Source organism: Papaver somniferum, chromosome 1 (genome assembly GCF_003573695.1).
Source record: "Papaver somniferum cultivar HN1 chromosome 1, ASM357369v1, whole genome shotgun sequence".
NCBI lineage: Eukaryota > Viridiplantae > Streptophyta > Magnoliopsida > Ranunculales > Papaveraceae > Papaver > Papaver somniferum.
The window spans coordinates 24777532-24796827 of NC_039358.1; the positions used below are offsets into that span (position 1 = coordinate 24777532).

The 19296-nt window shown below is 37.3% G+C and overlaps 1 non-coding gene across 1 annotated transcript; it reads left to right on the top strand.

The window, feature by feature from the left end:
- The first annotated feature begins 12821 nt into the window (after positions 1–12821).
- LOC113341441 lies at positions 12822–12928 on the top strand. Its single transcript, XR_003355929.1, has one exon. It is a non-coding gene; the product is annotated as a small nucleolar RNA R71 (small nucleolar RNA).
- The last annotated feature ends 6368 nt before the right edge of the window (positions 12929–19296 follow it).

Here is a 19296-nt window from a genome sequence, read left to right on the forward strand (position 1 = left end):
CACTGCCTTCCTACCAAGACAAGACCAATTTCAGTCTATATAAACGAAGCACAATTCAACCTGTTGCCATTTCTGCAGCGCTCATTTCACAATTGAGATATTCAATTTAAACATATGAACCCAATGAAAAAGCGGGGGTCTAAAAACACCACCCAATATTTCGCTTAGCAATCTGTATGGACTAACTCCGAAATACTTTGCTAGAGAATCAACTAGACAGTCAGACTCAATCTAGATAAAAGTATCTCAAGGAGTTAATATCTCTCTCTTTATTTGATTTTTACTCAAGATAAAAACAATATCGAGTCTTTATCAAATACAAGGAATACTTGGACGGTACCGACCAATGTCCAAGGATCAGTCAATATCAATCAACAACCAAAGGTCGTATTTCCAATTGACGATCACAAACGCACAACCTGTATTATTTCAATTATATAACAAATATAATGCGGAAATAGAAATATCACAGACACCAGAATTTTTTTAACGAGGAAACCGTAATTGCAGAAAAACCCCGGGACCTAGTCCAGATTGAATACACACTGTATTAAGCCGCTACAGACACTAGCCTACTCCAAGCTAACTTCGGACTGGACTATAGTTGAACCCCACTCAGTCTCCCACTAATTCAAGGTACAGTTGTACTCCTACGCCTCTGATCCCAGCAGGATACTGCGCACTTGATTCCCTTAGCTGATCTCACCCACAACTAAGAGTTGCTGCAACCCAAAATCGCAGACTTGATAATAAACAAATCTGTCTCACACAAAAAAGTCTATCAAAGGATAAATCTGTCTCCCACATAAAAACCCTAGGTTTTGTTCCTTCTTAAGATATAAAACCAAGGTGAACAGGAACCAATTGATAATCCGGTCTTATATTCCCGAAGAACAGCCTAGATTAATCAATCACCTCTCAACAATCCTTCTTAACTATACAAACGGTTTTTCGAGGAATCACAAACAGTGAGACGAAGATGTTTGTGACTTATTTATCTTGCCTATCAGAGAACTCTCACGATCTCAAGCCAATCAATAGATTGTACTCGTACGATAGAAGATACAAGATCAGATCACACAACTAAGATAAAAGTAGTATCGGTCTGGCTTCACAATCCCAATGAAGTCTTTAAGTCGTTAACCTGGTTTTAGAGAAGAAAACCAAAGGTTAAAGGAGAATCGACTCTAGTGAGCGTACTAGTATCACACAGACGTGTGGGGATTAGTTTTGCACAATGCTAGAAGTCTCCTTTATATAACCTTCAAATCAGGGTTTTTCCTTAGTTACAAAGCAATCCATATTCACCGTTAGATGAAAACCTGATTTAGATTCAAGCTAATATTTCTCAACCGTTAGATCGAAAACTTAGCTTGTCACTCACACTTGGGTAGACGTTTACTGGGTTTGTGAAAACCATGCCCAAACGTGTACGTGTATGTTGGTTCAACATAGTAACCCAAAAGGTTAACCATATGAGCATTCATATTAACCTAGTTCTTCTTCACCATAACTAGTTCAATTGACTCAAATGAACTAGTTAGAGAGTTGTTCAATTGCTATGAGCTCTTATGTAACTACACAAGACACAATTGAAACAAAGATGACTCGATTCGATGAATCGTCTCATGAACTTTATAGACACGGTTTGCGTAAAGCATTCCTTAGTAATTTAAGTTTCATGTTCAGAGCACATCTTTAGATCATAACCACTTAAGGTCACAAACAAGTTCGCGTACTTAAGGCAACCGTCAGAGTTTTCCAAACTCAGCAGAAAATCTCGGCAAAGAGACTTCCGCTAGTTCGCGGACTAAACACGCAAATGAGTTTTTGGAAAATCCCAGCAGAAATTCTCGGCAAGAGAACTTCCGTTAATTCGCGAACTGAGTTCGCGGACTTGGCAAAGCCAATTCTTCCGGTTTCTCTCAATCAACAAAGTTCGAAAACTTCGGATTAAGGAATACATGGTTATGTAATCTAAACTCTCATTCCAATCATTGAGACATTCTCATAGGACGTTATATAGTCGTTATTCACAGACCGTTTCACGTCAGAGCAATTCTCAAAATAATTGAAACTTTTCATGACTTTCGTCACTAGGTGAAGATAAAAATTGATCAAAGAGAAACGCTTTACCAACACACGATTTCGAGAAAAATATAAGTAGTGAATACTCAGCTCGAAATGTCAAATGTGTATGATCCAGTCTATATAGCATACGACTTTTTGTCTCATAAGAAGTAGGAGACTGAATATATAGACTTTTGAGTGATAGATAAGTTCAAGTCTCCACATACCTTTTAGTCGATGAAGTTCCACCAGTTCCTTGAGTAGTCCTTCGTCTTGTATGATGATTTCCATGGAGTTCTTGAGCTCAACTACACTTTTCTATCCTAGTCCGAGACTTAGCTATAATAGACTAGAAATCAAGACTCATAGTTTTGATCACTAACATTGACAAACATGCTTGATATAGCAACGCATGCGAGGTCGACCGAGCTATTCTCTAACAATCTCCCCCTTTGTCATTTTTAGTGACAAAACTATTAATACATATGGAATACAAAAAAGATAAACTTTAGTGGCTCCTATTCCATAGTCTAATCTTCAACGTTCCTTGAAATATTCGTCTTTCCAAGTACTCCAATGATCCCAAAGTTTGTAAGTTTAGCACCACCGTTGTTGAAGATCCGTAGCTATAACAATGAGAGAAATCGAGATTCTCGATCATTAGTATACAGTGTCATAGTATTATCATGTAACATCAAAGTCCAATTGCATCACGACTTCAACAACAATACTATGGTGATATTATCACTCCCCCTTAGTCAATACTCCATATCGATCATGGAAACCACTCCCCCTTACACAATGATCTGAAAACCATATGTATTTGTAGTGTGAACTACATTATTTCTCCCCCTTTTTGTCAATAAAATTGGCAAAGTTAAAAGAACGGGATCATAATGAATTTCCACAAGAGACATTTCATAGACTAAAAGAAAAAAATACATACCAACTTAATTTAGATGCAATCATAAAGCCGAAACTAAATGCATTCATCAAGGAGTTTTAAGATACGAGACAACCCCTATAAAATTCCACAGCCGCACACCCCGCAAGATATTACCATTAAGCACAAGTTTAAAAGAACTCTCCCCCATTTGATGTCATTCCCTAAAGAACAACAAGATCGACCTTAATTTCTAAAAAAAAGAAGGATTTTTTAATTGGACACCAAAAACCATGGAAATGATTTTTTATATCCAAAACTCAACCAAATTAATCACAAGTAAACCCATGATTAATTTAATCGGAATACGCAACTAAATAAAACCACATAAGTGATCAATTTAATTGATTGTGCTCAACATAAGAAAACTCACGGAGCTACGACTAAGATAACCACATGGAGATGACTACCTTAATCGTTCAAATACTCAACATAAGGAAAACCTTACGGAATATACAACTATATCAACCAATAGAACATGATTAGTATAGCCATTCATATACTCAACACAAGAACTTGTGGAATATATAAAAAACTCAACTAGATTAATTACAAGAAAACCTATAATTAATCTAATTGGAATACACAACCAAACTAATCACCGAAGCAATCAATTTAATTGTCAAAAGATTTTACTCGACAAAAGAAGACTTTCAGAGCAAATAACTAAATAACCAATCAAGATGATTAATTTATTTCAAGAATGCTCAACATATAACATCTCATGGAACAACCAACAAGGCCAATATTAATCGACATAGTTGTAAGGTGCTCAACATAAGATACACAGTGGAGCCTTCACGGTAAAACATAACAAAATGGATCAATGAAGATCAATACCGTGGATAACATACAAGGATCTATTCTATTTTCCATCACTATTTGCATAACGACATAATAGACTTTATCCTTGTCAAACAAAAGATTTCATCCTATTTTCCATCAAATAAATGACTGCATAGCAATAACTTTTGTAATTGTCAAAAGTCCATTTGTCCTTTCATCAATACGAGTATCAATTTATGAACGACTTTACTTTAGACAAAATATGGGACCTTCAAGTTCACTGACGCAAACAATACATATCCCATAAACATTTGCAATATCACCAAATCATAAAGATTAATACTGCAATAACAATCTTTTCCCTTAGAAGGTAGAATCAATCTTTTTCGCACGGATTTATATCAAGAGTGGTTACCAAAAGTGTATAAAAATATTTCCTTAACAAAGAAGAACATACAAAGTCATTGACGACTATGCACCATAGTTCACATGAGATGATTGTGAACACTCAAGAATATATAGCAATGTGAACTACTACCCATTCTCGAACTTCCTTTTTTTTGATTCACCAACATCACTCTTGTAACAGCCACAAAATAGCTTAGAATAGGATTTCTCCAAGAATCCCAGTGCCCAAGTCTAAGAGAATAGAAGGAGTGCAACGAAACGGAACAAACATTAAAAAACAAGAGACAGGACAAAGACCAATATTAACTCATCCAAATTTAACAATTATCATCTCCATTTTTAAGGTAATTCAATAAGGAAGAGAATTCAAAAAGAATGAGGTAAATCCGAGTTCGGACGAAGAAGTTACGGCCAAAACAAGTTTACCGAATATCGACGTCAAGTATGCATACGGGTTTGCGAACTTAAACCCCTGGATTTTGATTTTGAATGCTGTTATGCATACTTGGTATGTGTACCATGTAGTCCAAACATCCCGAACTATTATTTTCAAACCTAAACATTTAAGAACCTTAAACACAGATCAAGTTAGATAGAAATGAACGATATGCAAGATTATTATAAGTATTCTAAGCAAATAAAAGTACAAATCTTGCTCAAGTTTATAAACATACCTTTTTAGATGAATCCAATCGAATTCTACCGCATTACCGAACATAATCTGGGTGCCCCAATTCTTGTGTTTCCCTCACCGTATACAAAGCAGGGCATTCCTTGGTGAGGATGCACTTCCAACACAATCAAGTTGTGTTGGGGTGAACAAAGTCTTGCTCACCAAAAGTGACCTTTAGATTATCATGAAAGAGATCACTTTTAGAACCTTTCACATCCAATTCCATTTTTCCAAAAAACTTGTTAAGTTCCAACATCATGGATACTGCCTTTTCCATAGTCATGGAGTTTTATGGAAGATCATTCCTTTTCACACTCAAAACATCATTGTCTTTCTTCGGTATCCACTTCTGAGTCCGTTTAGGAACAGTCTGAACCTTCTTCCCATCACTCTCTTCTAGAATTCTTGGAAGAGAATTGGATTTACTATTCTTTTGCAAGTTAGTCTTTCTCCAATTGGGAGCATCGGATCTTGTCTTCGTCTTTACGAAGTTATCCTTTTGATAACCATTACGATTATGAAAAGGATTCGTACGACGTTTATAGGCAAAGCTAGGTCTATCATAGCACTGATTCCTTTGCCTAAAGGTTGGACAATTACAACCTGTAACGTTAAGAGGATCAGTCTTAACGTATGATCTTAGTTTCACAACTTCTTGTGATGCCCAAACAAGAACATCATGAATTTTCTCATTCCTTATACGGAAACGACATCTCCTTTCCAGGTGACCTTTATTTCCCCAATAGTGGAAAACATAAGGAATGTTCTTACCTCGATCCGTGTGTGCTAACTTTGGAGGTTGATAAACTTTTCTCTTTTGAACCTTAACTTCCGGAGAAGATATTTCACTTTTTCCATCAATGGAAACCTTTTGTTGAGAAGAATCACTAGCCTTGACAAATTTTACCTCTTTGCTAGTACTTGGAGCATTTGTTCCCTTATAGCCCGATCCCCGTGTATCACGATGATTTTTACTTGCTCCTAGCATAGTGGTTAATTTGCTTGAACTAGTATTGAACTTTTTCAAGTCATCTTCCAACATCTTGATTTTATCAAGAGCAGCAGCTAAATCAGCCTCAAGGCGTTTTTCTCGAGTGAGATAAGCGCTTTCTCTGTCGTCAAAACTTGTTTGCTGGAAGTTAAACCTTGCTTCAGATTATGCAAGTTTCTCTTCCAACAAAAAGTACTTTTGATAAAGATTATCACATTCAAGTGACTTCATACGGAGGTTTTCCTCGGAATCCTTGAGGATCGATTCGGTAGAACGATTCGAAAAATAGACACCTGCGTAACATCTTCTCAATTTCTTGTTTTCTCGACAAAGAAGAGTCAGAAGAGGTGTGACATGAGAAGTTGTAATCTTCTTCATATTCCACGAATCCAAAAACTTAACATACTCTGAGACTTCCTCATCAACATCTCTATCAATATCTGAATCACCTTCATCAGAAAGTTCATCCAAATGTTCTTTTAGGAGAGTTTCCCAATCAACAATTTTTACATCAAGAGAATGTTTGGATATTGACTTAGATGTGACCGTTCTCTCAGGTGAATCCAAGCTTTTAGAATCATCTGGTAATTTCTGAACTGGTACGTTATTAGAGATAGACTCATCCATAATCAGATCTCTACAAACATAGACTTATAAGGTCTTTAACGTGTTTTCCTGCTCTGATACCAATTGAAAAAGCGGGGGTCTAACAACAACACCCAATATTTCTCTTAGCAATATGTATGGACTAACTCCGAAATACTTTGCTAGAGAATCAGCTAGACAGTCAGACTCAATCTAGATAAAAGTATCTCAAGGAGTTAATATCTCTCTCTTGATTTGATTTTTACTTAAGCTAAAAACAATAGCGAGTCTTTATCAAATACAAGGAATACTTGGACGGTACCGACCAATGTCAAGGACCAATCAATATCAATCAACAACCAAAGGTCGGATTTCCAATTGACGATCACAAACGCACAACCTGTATTATTTCAATTATATAACAAATATAATGCGGAAATAGAAATAACACAGACACCAGAATTTTGTTAACGAGGAAACCGCAATTGCTGGAAAAAACCCCGGGACCAAGTCCAGATTGAATACACACTGTATTAAGCCGCTACAGACACTAGCCTACTCCAAGCTAACTTCGGACTGGACTATAGTTAAACCCCAATCAGTCTCCCACTAATTCAAGGTACAGTTGTACTCCTATGCCTCTGATCCCAGCAGGATACTGCGTACTTGATTCCCTTAGCTGATCTCACCCACAACTAAGAGTTGCTGCAACCCAAAATCGCAAACTTGATAATAAACAAATCTATCTCACACAGAAAAGTCTATCAAAGGATAAATCTGTCTCCCACGGAAAAACCCTAGGTTTTGTTCCGTCTTAAGATATAAAATCAAGGTGAACAGGAACCAATTGATAATCCGGTCTTATATTCCCGAAGAACAACCTATATTAATCAATCACCTCTCAACAATCCTTCTTGACTATACAAGCGATTTGTCGAGGAATCAGAAACAGTGAGACGAAGATGTTTGTGACTTCTTTATCTTGCCTATCGGAGAACTCTCACGATCTCAAGCCAATCAATAGATTGTACTCGTACGATAGGAGATGCAAGATCATATCACACAACTACGATAAAAGTAGTATCGGTCTAGCTTCACAATCCCAATGAAGTCTATAAGTCGTTAACCTGGTTTTAGAGAAGAAAACCAAAGGTTAAAGGAGAATCGACTCTAGCGAGCGCACTAGTATCACACAGACGTGTGGGGATTAGTTTTGCACAATGCTAAATGTCTCCTTTATATAGCCTTCAAATCAGGGTTTTGCCTTAGTTACAAAGCAATCCATATTCACCGTTAGATGAAAACCTGATTTAGATTCAAGCTAATATTTCTCAACCGTTAGATCGAAAACTTAGCTTGTCACACACACTTGGGTAGACGTTTACTGGGTTTGTGAAAACCATGCCCAAACGTGTACGTGTATGTTGGTTCAACATAGTAACCCAAAAGGTTAACCATATGAGCAATTCATGTTAACCTAGTTCTTCTTCACCATAACTAGTTCAATTGACTCAAATGAACTAGTTAGAGAGTTGTTCAATTGCTATGAGATCTTATGTAACTACACAAGACACATTTGAAACAAAGATGATTCGATTCGATGAATCGGCTCATGAACTTTATAGCCACGGTTTGCATAAAGCATTCTTAGTAATTTAAGTTTCATGTTCAGAGCACATCTTTAGATCATAACCACTTAAGCTCACAAACAAGTTCGCGGACTTAAGGCAACCGGAAGAGTTATCCAAACTCAGCAAAAATCTCGGCAAAGAGACTTCCGCCAGTTCGCGGACTAAATACGCAAACGAGTTTTTGGAAAATCCCAGCAGAAATTCTCGGCAAGAGAACTTCCGTCAGTTCGCGGACTTGAGAAAGCCAATTCCTCCGATTTCTCTCAATCAACAAAGTTCGAAAACTTCGGATTAAGGAATACATGGTTATGTAATCTAAACTCTCATTCCAATCATTGAGACATTCTCAGAGGACGTTATATATCCGTTATTCACAGACCGTTTCACGTCAGAGCAATTCTCAAAGTAATTGAAACTTTTCATGACTTTCGTCACTAGGTGAAGATAAACTTGATCAAAGCGAAACGCTTTACCAACACACGATTTCGAGAAAAAGATAAGTAGTGACTACTCAGCTCGAAATGTCAAATGTGTATGATCGAGTCTATATAGAATACGACTTTTTGTCTCATAAGAAGTAAGAGTTAGAATAGATAGACTTTTGTGTGATAGATAAGTTCAAGTCTCCACATACCTTTTTGTTGATGAAGTTCCACGGTTCCTTGAGTAGATCTTCGTCGTTGTATGATGAATCGCCATGAAGTCCTTAAGCTCAACTACGCTTTTCTATCCTAGTCCGAGACTTAGCTATAATAGACTAGAAATCAAGACTCATAGTTTTGATCACTAACATTGACAAACATGCTAGATATAGCAACGCATGCTAGGTCGACGGAGCTATGCTCTAACACCCTAGAAATCATTTCATGCCAAAACCCCAAAATCCAGTGTTGTTGTTGCTACTGTTGCCAAAACCCATAAAATCACAGAGACCTAGAATGACAACTGTTGCCCAATCCAGCAGACAAACTCGTCAATCGATCCTTCTCCATCTCAAACTCAGCCCTTACTAAAATCAATTCGGTTCACAGGCAAAATCCCCAATTTCTATTTAATTCTTCCATCAGCTGAGCTTGAGTCTCAATCCACCACCCACTCGAACTCAGAACCAACTCAAATCAGCACCCATTTGATTAAACTACAAAACCCCCAAATCTGTTGCTTAATCTTCTCGTTAATTCTTGGTTGAATACAGTCCTTGCACTTCAATGAATCGAACCCCTTTCTCTGTTCAGAATGAATGCCACCAACACTTCGTTTTCTCCATGATATTTGATCTCAAACCACAGATTTCTATCGAGTAGCAGCTACTTGAGAAGACATGAAAACGAGCCACCCCTTGCTGTTCTAAACCTAATTTTTGATTTCATATGATAAGATAAGAAGAGAAGATGTTGTTTTTTTTTCCTTTCTTCTGTTTTTGTCTTAGAATGAAAAATTATGCGGTGAAAGAGTTGGACACGTCTATCCATTTCTCTTAGTCCCACTAGTGCGGCTCACACGCTTGAAAAAACAAAGATAATTCTTTGTTTTGTAAATTGATATCTCTGGCCATGAAATGGCGAGGTGGTGCGGCCATGAGTTGTTGGATTGCCAGCCCACAAATCCATTTATCCTCCTAGTGAACGGATTTCACTTGTAGCTCCTGTAAATGACTTAAAGACAATATTATTAGCCCGCTAACGAGACCTAGCTAGTGTAAATGTGGGTATAAAAATGTCGCACTTACGTGCTTATCAAACTCCCCCACACTTACATTTTGCTAGTCCCGAGCAAAACAAGAAAAAAAATGTATCCGCTACACATATGGATATAGAGAGACGTTTGCTAAACAGCTAGACGGAACCACTAAACAGTGATTGGGAACTGTCTGCTAAAAAACAAGACAAATCCGCTAAACAGCTGGATTAAAGGCATCTGCTAAACAGCTAGACAAATCCGCCAAACAACTGGATTAAAACCACTAAATAGTGGTGTAGAAAGACCGATAAACAGATGATCTTATCATATAAAATTTTCACTTCATTTTTTTTTTTAAAGATGAGACATAACAGAACTATATGAAAAAGAAAAACAATAATCTTCAAAACAGTAAAGCATGGATTTACCCCACCCCCAACCTAATTTCTACATTGTCCCCAATGTGGTAGTGATTAAAAACAGTTCAAAGGTGGAAGGGGGTAATCAGCCAAGTACACACATATTATTCATGGTAAAGAAAAGAAATAAAACTACATTATTTACCCCTGTCGCAAGTCAGTTCGTTTGCATTTAGTTCATGCAACAAGCCTTTAAACCTCAAGCTCGCACAAGAGGATGAGTATGTCTCGTGTGGGATTCCAACTGTGATACCCACAAACACAAGGGTTGTCTCCCTAAAGCGCTAAATTTTATTTCTCCAGCCAGACATCTGCAAAACACAGCCAATCAAACATAAGAAGGATCCTCCAGAGCCGTGGTATCGACTTCTGGATTCACCTTAACCTTGAAGATGTTGCAGTTAGGATTATCAATATCAACGGTACCATCATAAAATTCATTGTTAACAACAAATGGGTCTTTCCATCGTGTCTTAAGCTTACCTGAGAACTGGTGTAGTTGAGAATCATAACAAAGAACTGGTTCCAATATTTCCCTAATAACATGCTTATTAAGAAACTTTCTCATTTTACATTTGCAGTTCATATCACCATCATTCCTGATTTCATGAAGCTCATTGAGTTGTGACTTCCTAGCATCAATTCCTTCTATGTCTGCAATACTCCATCCTGCGGCACTTATATGCCTCCTAAGAACATGCGAAATTATTGTTTCATGTTCCTCATTAAGTTCAGATGTAAGGAAATAAGAAAATTTTCATTTTGGCCTAACACATCATAATTCAGTTCATTAGGAAGAGGATTAAATTAAGGCTTTGAGAATTCTAGACTGATTTGAAGTGACTCAAATCTAGACTGCCACTTATTTGTATCCAGCAACAGGGATGAATTCAGTGAAGAATTAACTTCTTCAATGTATCCATCCTCATCGAAATCCCACAGATTAGGAATACAAGCTTCTAAAGGAACCTTATCTTCTATATGAGATGCTTTTTCCTGCACACATGTCTCAATCATATTAACTTCATGAATATCATCTCTACCACCTGGATCTTTACATGCATCAGATATATTCAACTCAACAGTCATATTTCCAAATGAAAGATTCATTTTTCCAGTTCGACAATTAATCAAGGTATTTGCAGTTGCAAGAAAAGGACGACCTAAGATGACATGTATTTCTTTACTAGCATTAGCTACAGGTTGAGTATCCAAAACGATAAAATCCACCGGATAGTAAAATTTAACGATTTGAATTAACACATTCTCAATTACCCCTCTCGGTACTTTAACTGATCTGTCAGCAAGTTGTAGAGTGACCGAGGTGGGTTTTAATTCACCTAAGCCCAACTGCTCATAAACCGAGAATGGTAGGAGATTTAGACTAGCCCCAAATCCAGAAGTGCTTGTTTGATCATGAAATCCCCTATTATACAAGAAATAGTAAGGCATCCCGGATCTTTATATTTGGGAGGAGTGTTATGTTGAAGAATAAAACTTACCTGTTCCGTGAGGAATGCCTTTTTCTGCACATTGTGCTTCCTCTTGACCGTGCAGAGATCCTTCAAGAACTTGGCGTAAGTTGGAAATTGCTTAATCACACTCAAAAGAGGTATGCTGATCTTCACCTGTTGAAAAACATCAAGGATATCCTTATTATCAGCCAACTATTCAGTAGACAATAAACGATGAGGAAATGGAGCATGCATTTTCTTATCAATTTCAGATTGTTCATTTTGAGTATCACTGTGACCATCATTACTCTTAAACTCCAGAGACTTCTTAGGTTCGTTCATCTTCATCAGTGTCTCAATCACCTTACCACTTCTGAGAGTGGTGACAACATTAACTTGCTCCAAGTTAGAATTTTTAACCTCAAATTGGCCTTTTGGGTTAGGTTGATTTGGGAAGGCAATGTTCCTTCCTCCCTAACTTTGAGACGTGATTCAATTCTAACTATGCTAGTTTTCAGCTCATCTAAAGTCTTCATAACATTCTGATTTATCTGTGTCTGTCCCTGCATAAAAGTATGTAAAGTATCCTCAAGAGAATTCTAATGAGGTGGCACATTAGGGTTACTAGATGAAGACCCTTGGGGAACATTAACACCATTCATTGTAGGACCATTCTTCCAACTAAAATTAGGATGGTTTTTCCAATTTGGATGTATGTTTCTAAATATGGAGAGCTAAATGGTCTTTTATAAGTATCCATGGAATTTGCTTGGTCATGTAACACTTCCTGAAATGCTGGAATTGTAGGACAATCCTTAGTATAGTGTTCAAGACTTTCGCAAATACCACAAGCATGTTCGACCGGATCAACTACCTTAACTACATTTGGTTTCTGAATCACATCAACTTTCCTATGCAAACTAGCAATCTTAGCATTCAAGTCACGTTCTTCATTCAACACATACATTCCAGGCCTAGAACTAGCTAAAGCTTTGGACTTATTTCCATCCGTCGTGCCTGAAGTGTCCCAATTTTGGGAGTTTTCTGCTAGCGAATCGAAGTAAGTCCAAGCATCATCATGTGACTTGTTCAGAAATTTCCCATTACACATCATTTCAACAAATTGACGCATATATAAATTCAGACCACCATAAAAGAAGTTAATTACTCTCCAAATTTCATAACCATGATGAGGGCAGCTAGAAAGAAAGTCTTTAAATCTCTCCCAACACTCGAAAAACGACTCATTTTCCTTTTGAGAAAAATTCATTATACATTTTCTAAGAGTGATTGTTTTGTGAATTGGAAAAAACTTTTTCAGAAACTCTCTAGTCATTTCATTCCATGTCCTAATGGTATTTGGTCGCAAAGAATGCAACCAAGTCTTAGCTTTCTCCTTTAGAGAAAATGGAAACAATTTCAGTTTCACGACATCTTGATTCGCACCAACAAAAGGCATAGTAGCACAAACCTCATCAAATTCTTTCAAATGTATATATGGACTCTCTGAGTCCAAACCATGAAAATTAGGCAGTGCTTGTATCTGCCCATACTTAATCGACACATTTCCAGCATTCGCCGGAAGAACTATACAAGAAGGTGTAGAAGTCCTTTCCGGCTGCAAATAATCTCTAAGGGTTCCAGGTCCATCAGCATTGGCTGCGGCTTCAGCAACTATTCTAGCAGCTTCAGCCTCAGCCGCTAATCTCTCGGCTTCACCTGCCATTGGTGACTAGGGTGATTCACTAATACCCTATTAGCTAAACGGTGATAGTAACACAGTCGATTAAAATGATCAGACCTAGAATATTGCATACACAAAAAAAACAAGAAACAGATACAATGTTACCCAAATGGCTGTGATTTCGGCAATATTTCAGCCTAATCACAATTGAAGCAACAACACTTGTTCCCTTCACCCGTAGCAGCTCCTAATGTCGCCAAGTATTTAGAGATATCTTACTCCCTGTTAAGAAGCAACATAAATCAGCAAACTCTAAAACAAAACTTAAAATAAACCTATGCAAAACTTAATTTTAAGGAACACTAAACAATCCCCGGCAGCGACGCCAAAATTTGATCACTCTTTTTAGAGTATCAAAGATAAAGAAGTGTAATATAGTCATTTTCGAACCACAGAGATTGTTGGTGCTCAGAAAAATTGTTTAGCAAAGTAATAATATGATTTTGATTGGTAATTGAGAAAGCAGAGAACAATATTTGTAAAAGAAAGGAATAAGTGATTGTTGTATCTACCAAGACTTTGAAGTTCCACCTAATGTATTCAAGTATTATGTGATCAAATTATAATTCGAACAGAACTGAATAATGATTCGTTCTACCCGAAAAATATAGAAAATTGGGATTTTAAAGTAACTAAAACAAATACCATATCATGACTGATTGATTATGTTTCTAAAATAAAGCTCAATTGAGAAATGTCATAGGGATTCCCTAGCATTCAATGTATCCGGAAATCACAATGAATCTAAGAAGTTTGTAGACATCTTCAACACAACAAATGCAATCAAACGAAGACAAAGAAATGGACTAAAACATGAAATTCATTTATGATCACTGTAAAGAATACTAGAACCCATTAAGCTTCCCCTCTTGTCTTGGCAGAGAGGGGTTTAGTTTCTCATTGTTATGTAGATAGCCATTAAAAGTATTGAATCAAAAATTCTAACACACAAGAGAACTAAAAAGAACTGAATAAAATAGAAAGCAAAAGAAAACTAAGATTATGGTATTCCAGCGTACCCCTCTTGGTGTATTAAGCTCCATCCTTTATACAACAACAACTTGACTTCTTCTCGAACTACTTGATTCAAACACTTCCTGGATTTGGGGAAAACACTCCATATAGCTGTAACGTCTTCCACATATTTCTGCTTACACCAGCTGAAATCAGTTGTTGATTACATGTACATCAAAATCTCCTCTCCCAGCTGAGTTGACTGCGGCAATTTCTCAAATAGATCAAGCCCACTTGTCTCGAACCAAATATCCCACATAAAAATTCATCCAACTAACACCAACATCTTGATAAAATTGTTTGCAGTCAAAACGTAAGTTCCTCCCGGCTGCAACACCACTTTCAACTCCCTGAACTTCAGTTCAAATCCACCAGCTCCATTGCAACAATTTCTCGACATTAAACTCACTTCTTTCCTACCAAGACAAGACCAATTTCAGTCTATATAAACGAAGCATAATTCAACCTGTTGCCATTTTTGCAGCGCTCATTTCACAATTCAGATATTTAATTTAAACATGTGAACCCTAGAAATCATTTCATGCCAAAACCCCAAATCCAGTGTTGTTGTTGCCACTGTTGCCAATCCATGCCAAAATCCCAAAAACTGCAGAGACCTAGAATGACCATTGTTGCCCAATCCAGTTGACAAACTCGTCAATCGAGCCTTCTCCATCTCAAACTCAGCCCTTATTAAACCCAATTCGGTTCACAGGCAAAATCCCAAATTTATATTTAATTCTTCCATCAGCTGAGCTTGAGTCTCAATCCTCCACTCACTCGAACTCAAAACCAACTCAAATCAACACCCATTTGATTAAACTACAAAACCCCCAAATCTGTTACTTAATCTTCTCGTTGATTCTTGGCTGAATACAGTCCTTGCACTTCAATGAATCGAACGCCTTTCTCTGTTCAGAATGAATGCCACCAGCACTTCATTTTCTCCATGATATTTGATCTCAAACCACAAATTTCTATCGAGTAAAAACTACTTGAGAAGACATGAAAACGAGCCACCCCTTGCTGTTCTAAACCTATTTTTTGATTTTATCTGATAAGATAAGAAGAGAATATGGTGTTCTTGTCCTTTCTTATGTTTTTGTCTTAAAGTGACAAATTATGCGGTGAAAGAGCTGGACACGTCTATCCATTTCTCTTAGTCCCACTAGTGCGGCCATGAGTTATTGTATTGCCATCCCACAAAGCCATTTATCCTCCTAGTGAACGGATTTCACTTGTAGTTCCTGTAAATGACTTAAAAACAATATTATTTGCCCGCTAATGAGACCTAGCTAGTGTAAATGTGGGTATAAAAATGTCGCACTTACGTGCTTATCACACCCTTTCAATTGTTTCTTGACAGTGGATGTAGCAGACATATGACAGGTGATCTCACTTGGTTTGTTTCTTCAAACGACTATGAAGGAGGACCAATAACATTTAGAGATGGGAGTTGTTGCTACATAAGCAAGAAGGGGACGATCAAACTACCCGGCGTACCTGAAATCCATGATGTAGTATACGTAAAAGGTATGACTGCAAATCTTATTTCTATCAGTCAAATCTGTGACAAAGGCCATCGAGTGGTCTTCAATGCAAATGGATGTGACATTGTAGACAAAAATGGGAAAGTAATTTTTCAGGGAACTCGTGGTAAAAACAACTGTTATCTTCTGGATACTCAGTTCAGCAATTGTTGCAATTTGACTAAGGTGGAATCTACACATCTTTGGCATGAGCGTTTTGGTCACATCAACTATCATCTTCTAACTAAGATCATTAAAAAAGAACTTGCTAGAGGCTTTCCCAAAATCAATGCAAAGATTGAAGGTGTATGTGGAGCCTGTCAAAAGGGTAAACAAACTAAAGTTCACCATAAATCATCTCGAGACATTCTCACTAAAGCTCCACTTGATTTAATTCATATGGATCTCTTAGGACCAATTCAACAACCTACTGTTGCTGGTAAGAAGTATGCTTTGGTTATGGTAGATGATTACACCAGATTCACTTGGGTTGCGTTCCTATCTCATAAGAATGAAACCCTTGATGAATTCAAGATTATTGTTAAAAGAATCCAGAACGAACAAGGTCGCAAACTAAAGAAAATTAGAAGCGACCGTGGAACTGAATTCAAGGATATTAAAATGTTTGAATTTTGTGACGAACTGGGAATCATTTAACAATATTCTCCACCTATTACTCCTCAAGATAATGGAGTTGCAGAAAGAAAAAACAGAAACATTCAGGAAACGGCCAGGGTAATGCTCCATAACAAAAACTTACCTTTAAGGTTTTTGGGAGAAGCTATCTTTACAACATGTTATATGATCAACGGTGTCTACCTACGGTCTAAAACCCTAAACAATCCTTATGAGTTGTGGTACGGTAGAAAACCCAACTTGCACTATCTCAGAGTGTTCGGAAGTAAGTGCTACATCTTAAAAGATCAAGAACAAAGAGGGAAATTTGATACCAAAACTGATGAAGGTATCTTCCTTGGCTATGCTTCTGATAGTCGTGGTTTTCGAGTGTTTAATCTCAGAACCCAGGTCATGATGAAATCTTCTAATGTTATCATTGATGATATTAGTGATTTTCATCATGATAATCCTCCTGCTGAATTTCCTCCAACTGAGACAATTGAGAAAGTCAAATAAATACCAGAATCAATTGAAGTCATCCCAACTGTTGTTGATCCTGATATTTCTAGTGACGAGGAGAAGAGCACTGATCAGGCGACTCCTGACGAACAGGAACGTGTCCCTCAACGACACCTCTGGGTTCAACGGAATCATGATCCCAACAGTATTATTAGGGGAATAGATTCTACAGCTAAGACTAGAGGACAACTTCAAAATATTTGCAATTTTGGTTGTTATCTGTCACAAGTAGAACCAAGGAATATTGATGAAGCTCTTAGCGATCCCTTTTGGGTGAATGCAATGCATGAAGAGTTAAATCAATTTCAAATACAAGACGTATGGGAACTTGTACCTTGTCCATCCAATGTTAATATTGGTTGTACAAAATGGATATTCAAGAACAAGTCTGATGAATTTGGCACAATTGTCAAAAATAAAGCCAGACTTGTCGCTCAAGGATATTCACAAATTGAAGGTATCAACTTTGACGAAACCTTTGCTCATGTGGCACGCCTTGAGTCCATTAGACTTTTATTAGCTCATGCTTGTTTTCTCAAGGTTAAGCTTTTCCAAATGGATATAAAATCCGCATTCCTAAATAGAATTTTAAAGGAGGAAGTCTATGTTGCTGAACTTAAAGGATTTGAAAACCTTGATTTCCCATATCATGTTCTTAAGATCAAAAAGGCATTATATGTAGGGGTGTCAACGGGTCCGGGTCCTCCCGGGTATCACTAGACCCGGACCCTACTTATAAAGGTCAGATCCGGGTCCTAACGATTCCGGGTCCGGTTCCTACACTTGTGGACCCAGAACCGGACCCGTTTAAATACCCGGGTACCCGCCGGTCCCGGGTACCCATTGGGTCATAAGAAAACTATTAAAAAAACCTCAAAAACTTAATATTTATCTCTTTTTGGCTTGGATTTAAATAACTTTTATAAAATTTATTATTATTTCTTATTAATGTACTAAATAAAAATTAAATGTAAGAGAAAAATTTAAAACGAGTAAAATATCAAAGCTAAAACTAGCAAAAACATGAATAAACGGGTACCCAACGGGTATTACCCGTTTGGACCCATTTAGATTCGGGTCCAATCGGGTAATTACCCGTCGGGTCCTAAGTTGCTAATGGGTCCAACTTTAGGACCCGGAACCGGACCCAAGTCTACAGGATCCGGTTCCGATTCCGGGTAATGGGTACCCATTGACAGCTCTAATTATATGGGTTAAAGCAAGCACCTAGAGCCTGGTTTGAAAAACTTACCACTTCTCTTATTAGGAAAGGTTTTTCAAGAGGCGGAGCTGATAAAACTTTGTTTACCAAGTGAAGTGGGAAAGATGTTGTCATTTCTCAAGTCTATGTAGATGATATCATCTATGGTTCAACTTCTGAGAAACTTGCAAAAGATTTTCAAGTTTCACTTGCTAAAGAATTTGAAATAAGCAATGTTGGTGAATTGAAGTTCTTCTTGGGATTACAAATTCAACAACATAAGGATGGAATTTACTTATCCCAAGAAAAATATGCAAAGGATCTTGTCTCACGATTTAGTATGGATAAGTCAACTCCAAAACTGACACCTATGCCCACTATTTGTAAACTGCACAAGAATGAGAAAGGAGTAAAAGTGGATCAAAAATTACATCGATCTATTATTGGTAGCCTTTTATATCTTACAGCCACTAGACCTGATATTTCTTTTAGTGTTGGTTGTTGTGCTAGATTTCAGGCTAATCCAAAGGAATCTCATCTTGCAGCTGCAAAAAGGATCATACGATATGTCAATCACACTGTCGGGTATGGTCTATCTTACAGTTTTGATACTAACACTGACCTTTCTGCTTATTCAGATGTTGATTGGACAGGATGTGTAGAAGACAGAAAAAGTACATCAGGGGGATTCTACTATGTAGGACTGAATCTTGTGGCTTGGCATAGTAAGAAACAGAATTCACTCCCTGTCTACATGCGATGCAGAGTATATTGCTGTTGGGTCATGTTGCACTCAACTTTTATGGATGAAACAAATGCTGGACGATTATGGAATTGATACTGGAATAACGAAAATCTTTTGTGATAACTCTAGTGCGATTCGAATCACAGAGAATTCCGTTGAGCACTCAAGAACAAAGCACATTGATATAAGGTACCATTTTATTCGAGATCTCTATGAAAATGGTATCATAAATATGGAATTTGTGCCTTCCGAACAACAATTGGCTGACATTCTCACCAAACCTTTA